We start from the raw sequence: 382 nt of genomic DNA on the forward strand, positions 1-382 counted from the left end.
ATATATATATATATATATATATATATATATATATATATATATACACACACATATCTATATAACTGTATGTATGCATATACATTATCGTATTCATGTATGTATTCTTTTATTTGTTTCAGTCATTTGACTGCGGCCATAATGGAGCACCGCCTTCAGTGGAGCAAATCGACCCCAGGACTTATTCTTTGTGAGCTTAGTACTTATTCTATCGGACTCTCTGGCCAAACCGCTAATTGACGGGAACGTAAACACATTAGCATCGGTTCTCAAGCGATGTTGGGGGCACAAACATAGACACACAAACATATACATACATACATACATACATACATATATATATATATTTATATATATATATATATATATATATATATATATATAT

At 29.8% G+C, this 382-nt stretch overlaps 1 protein-coding gene across 1 annotated transcript in view; it reads right to left on the reverse strand.

Moving 5' to 3' along the window:
* LOC106884518 (epidermal retinol dehydrogenase 2) overlaps nt 1–382 on the reverse strand; it is a 343,698-nt gene that overhangs the window by 342,081 nt on the left and 1,235 nt on the right. The window lies entirely within an intron of this gene.

The sequence above is a fragment of the Octopus bimaculoides genome, chromosome 4, assembly GCF_001194135.2.
Source record: "Octopus bimaculoides isolate UCB-OBI-ISO-001 chromosome 4, ASM119413v2, whole genome shotgun sequence".
NCBI classification, from domain to species: domain Eukaryota; kingdom Metazoa; phylum Mollusca; class Cephalopoda; order Octopoda; family Octopodidae; genus Octopus; species Octopus bimaculoides.